The following is an 8,777-nucleotide window of genomic DNA, read 5'->3' on the forward strand; positions in this document are numbered from 1 at the left end:
ACACCCTAACAGGATGAAAATTGCTGGTTATTACTGCAAACAGAATAACGCACAAGAATTAAACAATTCTTAACTGCAGTTAACAACTCGTTACGGGGAAATAAACAACTTTATTCACCTCTTTGCTGCAAACGTCACAGGAGCAACTCCTGTAACCACTTTTTAATTGAAGACGAGTTGTAACCTGACACTTTCAGCATAATTCATACACTGAACAAACGGAAACACCAAAATATTCTCACAGAATGAAATGCAGTTCTTTTCCCCAGAAGTCAACGGATACTGTGTCATCTTCTGCCTTGTGACAAACTACGGGAGTGTTCACTGCAGGAGGTTCTTAAGGCATTTCGGAGAGAGTGGTTTATAGCTTCCCGATTTTAAAATTTTCGTAAAGACTGAACATAAGCCAGCAAATATTTTATTTTCTCGAAATATACTGAAAGGCATTTTTAACCGATTTAGGGATAAAAATAAGAATTATATAGGTTTTAACGTCAATTCAGACATTTTTAAGCACAATAGTAGTACAGTTTCTAAATAAATACATGAAACGTGTATATACAACTTCATTTTTAGTCATTTCTTCAAGAACAAAATACGTCTTTCCCTAAAATCTGAGGGCTGGTGATTACATCCCTCCACAGAGTTGGCGCCATGAAGCGAGACATGTCACACCCCCGAATCCACATATATGGGAAAAGCAGTAAGAGGAGAAGAAGAATATTTTTTGTTTTATATATTTTATTTTAAATTTTTCATCAAATAATATATAAACATAAATTTCTTCATTTTCACAAAAAACAGGAAATTTATAACTAATCAGTAGCTAACAAACAATTTAACCACCTAAAACAAAAAATCAAGGACAACTTACATAAAGGCAATACTACTGTACAGTAATTGTGGGTAAAACTGAAGACAGCATTTTTTCAGAGATGATAAATTCAATATTCTCAAGAAAGACCGCACTAATACCATCCAAAAGAATCTCAAATAAATACTCAAAAATCCTCAGTTCTTGTTAAATGAACAGCAGACACTGCAATTGATTAACATGAACCCCAAAATACCAACTGCAAGAGCACTCCTTAAAATACACAATATAAACAGGGCCAATGACTTTCGATGTGACGCCTCTTTAAACAACAAGCATCATCCTCATCATCAAAATAAACATACCGGACTTGTGTCTAGGAGCAGCCATAATCGGCTTTAATAGACTTCTGCAGTGTTTTGGGGGTCCACTTCATGAAAGAGTGAATTAGTTATGTGAATTAACTGCTTTATTGCACATTGCAGTGAACTTTTTATGCTTGCACAATGGACAATTTCGTATGTAGTGAGTGTAATAAATTTTTCAATTATAGGAAAACTTTAAATCATCACGTAAGAACAAAGCACACTAACAAAAATCCTAAATTTTCGTGCGATTTGTGTAGTTTTACCTCTCACACAAAATACAATTTAGAACGACATAAAAATTCACAACATAAGACTGCGAAGTGTGAACAACCTCAAGTAAAATGTCCGCTTTGTGTAGAAGAATGTGCTACAAAATCCGATATGGTGGCACATTTTATTAATTTTCATGAGATTCGTATCGCAAAGGAAAGTTTAAAATTTGCGAATGAAGAGGATTTCCTTAAGTGGAAACGTGAAAAAGAAAATTAGCAAGTGTGTGAATTTGTTGTATGTCGCTCCAAGTACGAATGTAAAGATGGTTCCTCTAAAATGAAATACAGGTGCCACAGGGATGGGACCTTTAACTCAAGGGGTAATCATGAGCGTCACCAGAAAGTACTTGGAAGCAACAAGATAAGTGGTCATTGTCCAGCAAATATTGATGTTACTTTTCAGTCTGGAGAAGTGCATGTTTTATTTTGTGCAACTCATGTAGGCCACCAAGAAGAGTTAGGTCGCATGAGATTATCGCTGTCGGAAAGAAATGACTTAGCGAGGAAGATTGCGATGAAAATTCCTTTCGATAGAATCCTTGATGAGGTTAGAGATTCTATTGGTGAAACTGACATTGAACGCATTCATTTTCTGACCAGAAAAGATCTATTTAACATTGAGCAAGAGTACAATTTAAAATCTGAAGCTGTGCGGCATGAGAATGATTGTACGAGTGTCGAAGCATGGATTCGTGAAATGGACGAACGTGGAGGAATAGTACGCTTTTACAAGGGTCAAGACATGTCTTCTATGCTGTACCCTCAATTAAAACCAGAGGACTTCGTTCTAATTATAATGCATGAGGCGCAGCAAGAAACGTTACTACGATACGGCGACAAGTTCACTTGTATTGACAGCACACATGGTTTAAATAAGTACGAATTTGAACTAACTACCCTCCTAGTCGTAGATGGCAAGTTCCAAGGATTTCCATGCGCGTTCATGCTATCAAATAGGACGGATGCATTTGTGATGGAAGTGTTTTACAGAGTTATTAAAGAGGCTCTGCAAGTGACACTACAGCCAAAAGTGTTCATGTCAGACATGGCAGAAACATTTTACAGTGCCTGGCTATGCGTAATGATGCCTGCCAAATTCCGCCTGTTCTGTTCGTGGCATGTTGACCGTGCTTGGAGGAAAAACCTTTCTAAAGTTAAAGGCCGAGAGAAACAGGTGGAGGTGTACAAGTAGCTCAGAGTATTGTTGGAGGAAAGAGACGAGGCTGCTTTTTCGAGAATGCTCTATCAAGAAATAAATAAATTAAAAAGTGACCCTGACACAAGAGATTTTGGTATTTATTTCGAGGCCAATTATGAACACTCTGCAAGTAGCTGGGCTTATTGTAAACGTCTCAATGCCGGCCTCAACACTAACATGCATCTAGAGCGCATGCATGGAGTAATTAAACACATATACATGGAGGGTAAGAAGCCTAAGAGACTGGACATCGCAATCCATATCCTCATGCGATTTGTGAGAGATAAACTTTATGACCGCCTTATTTACATGAATAAAGGCAAACACAAATAAACTCTCACAAATAAGACTAAGGCATGCCAATTCATTATCGTTACAACCAGGAGAAATTATTTGCAGTGAGGATGTATGGACTGTTCCATCCACGAAGAAAAGTGAACTGTACGAGGTCAGAAGAACGGGTGAAATGAATTGCGGCTGTGACCTGAAGTGTACAGAGTGCAATACCTGCATTCATTCATACGTTTGTACATGCCACGACTCTTCCATTAAATTTAATATGTGCAAACATATACACCTAGCGGCTAAATATATTGGTGGTGCTAATGAACACTATTTAGAATCAGATACAAATTTAGTCATTCAGGAAGCACCTTCAAACGAAGAAAAGGACATTATTCTGAAGGAATTGCATAATCCCATGAAAAGAAGGCTAAGTGAGGACATAGAAGAGCACAAGGCCAAGCTTCGAGAAAAATTTGAAAGCATTCTCGCAACAATAGAATCACCAAAACATGTAGATATAATTGAGAAACAGCTCCAACCAATAATCCCAACTATACATGCCCATAGCACAAAAGCGATGATCAGCACACCACCTTCTACTTCAAGGGGGATAAAGTGTGAAACACAGTGACTATTATTTTCCACAAAAAAAGTCCCATAAGAAAACTTCTTCTTCCTTGTCAAGGCCTACTGGCCTACAGGCAATTGCTGCAAATTTGTTACTCCACTAAGAAAAATGTGTTATAGGCCCTACTTCAGTACAATTGTTGGCTGCACCTGAGCAGTACTGGTGGAGATGTTCCATTTTTTCTTCTTCTTCTACTTCTCTCTCCCTCTTGTGTGGACTCCCTCTTTTTCTTGATCCCAAAGCGCCCTTCATGCTGCTGCTGGGAAGATTCTGTGTTGGCACAGAATTGGGTTTTAGCCTAAAAAAAGTTTATTGAAACAAAGTTAATATTCATATTAATTATACACATTGCTTTTTGAATAAGCCCATGCTATAGTACTATGAAATGCAAAACTGGTAGGCTATAATAATACAGCATATAAATTACAAGAATATGATGAACTGTTATGAAATACCAATCAATTTCATAGTAGTTGTGTAACAGCCCAAGATGTATTATTATTATATTATTATTTCTTGTGGTCCATGGTGTGGGTTACTGCAGTCACTGCCTAGTTCGAAAACCACAGGCAACGGCTGAGTTGCCTATAACATGGTCCTCAGACTCGAGATACCCTAACATATTCCAAGTCATGGCCTGCTTTGTGCTCAGGTGGCTAGGACCCGTCAGGGGAGAGGTCGTCACTAGGACTATAAGTAAGGTAGCATCCTGCTTCACAGAATCGACCTACCTTGGAACATTTCAAGTAAGCCTCGGACCTATGGAAGTAACGGAGTCCAGGATACAGGCATACAATAGAGAAAGAATGGGTGGCATACAGTGACGCAGCAGTAAAAGCAGGAAGGAAATGCCTAGGAACAACCCTCTCTAAAGGTAGTGAAAAGCAAAATATTGTCGGAATGACAGAGTGAAGGCAGTTTTCAGCGTTCAATTACCACGGGCCAAGTCCTCAGTGTATCTGTGCTCCATGCGGTGGAGCTTGTCATAGGTATCGCACACTTATCTGTCCTCAGAGAAAATAATTGCTGACATGTTTCTGCTGCAACTAATATTTACTCCCCGTTGTGAGTAGTGAAATGTTGTTTGGTGCCTTTATTATATAATAATAATAATAATAATAATAATAATAATAATAATAATAATAATAATAATAATAATAATAATAATAATAATAATAATAATAATAAATTGCAAGATACTATGCTGTAATGTGCAAAATATTCATGTTCAAATTATGCTCATGTTTTTCTAGTGTAACTTAAAGGATTTATGAACTGTAATTTAATCTTATGACCATTGACTGCAATAAAATACTAAGTTATTATTATTATTATTTAACTCACAGAGGCTTGCAGACTGAACGCTGAAGGGCTTAACTGCCTGTAGCTATGTATGTATGTAATATTCATTTTCTCTATTTCAAGCAATAAAGGGAAGTTAAGTTTTATACACAAGAACTATTTAACTTCATAAAGCATAAAATTACAGGCCAGTCAGTTTGACATGCATTGCATGTACGCTTTGGGAAAGCATTCTTTCTGAATATATTAGACATGTTTGCAAAATTAATAACTGGTTTCATAGAAGGCAGTTTGAGTTTAGGAAATGTTATTCTACTGAAGCTCAACTTGTAGGATTCCAACAAGATATAGCAGATATCCTGGATTCAGGAGGTCAAATGGACTTTATTGCGATTGACCTATGTAAAGCATTTGATAGGGTAGATCATGGGAGACTACTGGAAAAAATGAGTGCAATTGGACTAGAAAAAAAGAGTGACTGAATGGGTGGCTTTTGTTACAAGCCCAAGTCAAGGCTTGGAGTGGAGGCCTCGCCCACACATGCTAGAGAGGCATCCTTGGTTCCTCCACCTGGGTGATACGGTGGTTCAGGTGAAGTGGGGCTGGTGACTGAGGTGAAGGCTCACTGCGGGGCGCTGGAACCAACACATCACTTTGCTCTACGTAGCCTGGCCCGAACTCAGTCATGATAATGCCAAGTGGAAACCACGTGAGTAGGCCTACTGAAGGGGGAACAAACCTGGCTAGGTTCGGGCCAGGGGCGGAGCGCTGGATGGACGACTGAGGGGCGTGGTCTCTGCTACGGAGAGCCTAAGTTGTGGGAGGACAATGTATGGCTGTATGGCTCACCACGGATGGTAAGAACGACGCTCAGGACCCTAGAAGGGCCAAAAAACCTATGATTGATTGAAATATGTTTGCTTAAAAAGAGCCAATTTAAAAAATTTCGATATCAAGGGAAGCCATGGAAGCTCCAATAGAGCATATCCAGAAGCAAGCCCAAGATGAAGAAATGGAGACAGAAGTCCCAATTGGACAGGCTGTCGCTGATTCAAAACAAGAAATGGCAACAGAAGCTCCAGTAGAGCAGACTGCTACTACAAGCAAAGCAGAACGTCCATAGAAACAGAACTGAAGATTTCTGCCTCGAAAATCAACAGATTTCATATCGACAGACCACCTCGCAACAGTGCATATTACAAGGAAAGGAAGGGAGCGAGGAAGGAGGCCAAAATAGCGACTGGAACTTGGACGGAGAAGAAGCCAAGGAACAGGGATCGGCGAGAGGCTATCCCTCCGACAATGCCCAAAAGGCTGAGGCCAGGGGATAGTATGCCATCAAGTTCGGCTACAAAACCGCCCGCCAAAAACCAGAAAGAAGAGACGGTCATGTCCTTTTCGGAAAGACTAACTTCAATCAAGGTAGCAATAATACCTTAAACCTCTCCAGATGGGAAACTGAAGGAGGATGACGTGAAGAAACTTACATTTGCTCTGATAGCGCAAATGAAACCGCTTTACATAAAATCAGCTTCATGGTCCGTATCGCACTTCAATAGATTCACAATTAAGTATTTATTTTCCACCTAGTCGATACAATGATTGCTTAAGGCAATTTTTAATGGTCAAAAGTGGTACATGTTTCGTATATTATCAACATCTTCAGCCACATAACACAGTTTAGATGAAAAATGTATAAAATTGACAAAGTAATGCTTTAGAGGAAGTGTCCTTAAAATTAACATAAGATTGACAAGATTAAAACAAACAAATAACTCAAGAGAAAATATATAAATTATTTCTACAATAGAAAGCAGTCGTCAAGGAAACACTTGTACAATATTCCATAGAGAAATTGTCCTAATAAATATTCTTTTCTTAATGATTCATGAAAAAAGATCAATTTATAAATTAAAAATTATACAATTTATAAGTAATTATCGAAATGAAGAAATCCTGATATCACAGTGCGGCTCTTATTATTAATGTAGATGAAGATATAACTAATTCCTAGTTGTCAAATCTTATTAAGCCTGCTTTCCTTTGGAATAGTAACTCCTGTCATTCTTTCACAGTTTTGCGCCGGGTGTAATATTGATGATGCGTTCTTCCTTGCTCTTGCCACAGGTCATAAATTTACCAACATAGAACAAGACCTGACCATCATAAAAAAGTTAAAAAAGGGCAGCTTAATGAACACATATGAAGACCTGTACATTCATCTAGACCAACTTGTAAAGAAAAATGATAACCTTAATGAGGCTGTAGAATATAAGAATCCATTATATTATCAAATTCTAGTATATTTGAAAATGCTTGAGAAGGATCACGAAAAAAGAATTGGAATTTCTCCTCCTACAGATAGCCCTACAACTTATTCCTCCTCAGTTGAAGCTATAGGTGACAGCAAGGAAGTTCTTGACACACCTATATCCCCCGCTCCTCCACCTCCTCATTTATAGGAAGGGGAGTTAGTGATTGGAATAACTTACCAAGGGAGATGTTCAAGAAATTTCCAATTTCTTTGCAATCATTTAAGAAAAGGCTAGGAAAAAAAACCAATAGGGAATGTTCCACCTGGCCGACTGCCCTAAATGCAGATTAAGAGACTGAGTGATTGATTCATGACTTACCCCTGACTAAAGTGCCGAGGATTCCTAAAATCTGTGGATTGGAAGTGATCTCAACATATCTTGTATGTATGTAGGTAGGCCCCTTCCATTGATCACACCTAAAACATAAAAAAAGCCAAATTAAAGTCAAACCTATGAGTGCAATCTCTGCACCGCCACTAATATTTCACAATATTGGAATTTACTTACACTGGTTTGCCTCGAGGAAAGCAGAAGAAAGAGTTTATTCTACTGACGGAGGGCCTATAACACATTTTTCTTACTGGAGTAACAAATTGATTACACTCACTACATACGAAATTGTCCATTGTGCAAGCACAAAAAGTTCACTACAATGCGCAATAAACCACTTAATGCACGTAACTAATTCACTGTTTCATGAAGTGGACCTCCAAATACTGCAGAAGTTTATTAACACAGTCTGAACACAGCAGCACGATTTAAAAGCAATACTGGCTTCGCGAAAAGCTGCAACCAACAACAAACAAAACAGAGCTTCTTCTTCTCCTTGCCCCACACGTGGCGCGCAATAGCTAGGTAGGCGGTACTAAACGCCGAGGTTTCTCGAGCAGTCACGAGCAAAGCCGATGATGGCTGCTCCTTCGACATTCCCTAGACTCAAGTACTCTACTGCTGCCAGCGCGCACACAGGATGCCAGAGGCGGTCTCGAAAGTTTAAAGGCTCGGCACCGCAGCACCTCATAGACCGAGAAAATAAGCTAAACAAATACAAACGAAGATATCAAGATGTTGCACATTAAATGTAGTACGATAATGTTCATGGCCAAGGTCGGTTGATATTAATTTCCGACGGTAAAAATACCAGTCTAAAATGTTTACTGGGGAAGTTCTACACACTTAATGCTGTTACACACTATGCTCGGTCTTTTACCCCATTCCTGTCATCTTGTTTTACTTTTTCTTTTTAACAATATCCTCTCATCTTACAGGTGCCGAAACAGAGGAACGACTTTCATTTAGTCCCAATTCTTAAACCTGGGAATGATCCATCTTCTCCTTTAAGTTATCGTGGCATTGTTTTGAGGTCCTGCATTCGGAAACTTTTTCAAAAATTTTACTACAGCGACTTCTGTAGGTTCTCGAGAAACATCAAATCCTTCCTAAATTTCAGTGTGTCTTTTTTAAAGGAGGTAGCACACAAGATCCACTCAATATTCTGTTTTTCTGTTTTTCTTGATATTCAAAGAGCGTATGGTACCGTTCCTTTACGCCTATTATGGACTTACCTGGATTTCCTTAGTTTTCCCTCGATTTTA

The 8,777-nt window shown here is 38.6% G+C and overlaps 1 long non-coding RNA gene across 1 annotated transcript; it reads right to left on the minus strand.

Annotated features, from left to right (window-relative positions):
• Nucleotides 1-737: 737 nt before the first annotated feature.
• On the minus strand, nt 738-8,000 carry LOC137501226 (uncharacterized). The gene is made up of 3 exons (XR_011018435.1): nt 7,690-8,000; nt 7,501-7,598; nt 738-3,863 (listed from the first exon to the last, which is right to left on the minus strand). It is a non-coding gene; the product is annotated as an uncharacterized lncRNA (long non-coding RNA).
• Nucleotides 8,001-8,777: the final 777 nt, after the last annotated feature.

This window comes from Anabrus simplex, chromosome 6 (assembly GCF_040414725.1).
Source record: "Anabrus simplex isolate iqAnaSimp1 chromosome 6, ASM4041472v1, whole genome shotgun sequence".
Classification (NCBI taxonomy): Eukaryota; Metazoa; Arthropoda; class Insecta; order Orthoptera; family Tettigoniidae; genus Anabrus; species Anabrus simplex.